We start from the raw sequence: 542 nt of genomic DNA on the forward strand, positions 1-542 counted from the left end.
CTTCTTTTGCTCGAGGACGAGCAAACCTTTTAAGTTTGGTGTGGTAAAAGCATTGCTTTTTGTTTTTCCATAACCATTTATGGCATCCAAGGCCGGAGAAACCTCTAGAAAGAGGAAAGGGAAGGCAAAAGCTTCCACCTCCGAGTCATGGGAGATGGAAAGATTCATCTCCAATAGCCATCAAGACCACTTCTATGATGTTGTGGCAAGGAAGAAGGTGATCCCTGAGGTCCCTTTCAAGCTCAAGAAAAATGAGTATCCGGAGATCCGACATGAGATCCGAATAAGAGGTTGGGAAGTTCTTACCAACCCCATTCAACAAGTCGGAATCTTGATGGTTCAAGAGTTCTATGTCAATGCATGGATCACCAAGAACCATGATCAAAGTATGAACCCGGATCCAAAGAATTATCTTACTATGGTTTGGGGGAAATACTTGGATTTTAGTACGGAAAGTGTAAGGTTGGCATTCAACTTGCCCATGATGCAAGGAGATGAACATCCTTACACTAGAAGGGTCAACTTTGATCAAAGGTTGGACA

Source organism: Arachis duranensis, chromosome 9 (genome assembly GCF_000817695.3).
Source record: "Arachis duranensis cultivar V14167 chromosome 9, aradu.V14167.gnm2.J7QH, whole genome shotgun sequence".
NCBI lineage: Eukaryota > Viridiplantae > Streptophyta > Magnoliopsida > Fabales > Fabaceae > Arachis > Arachis duranensis.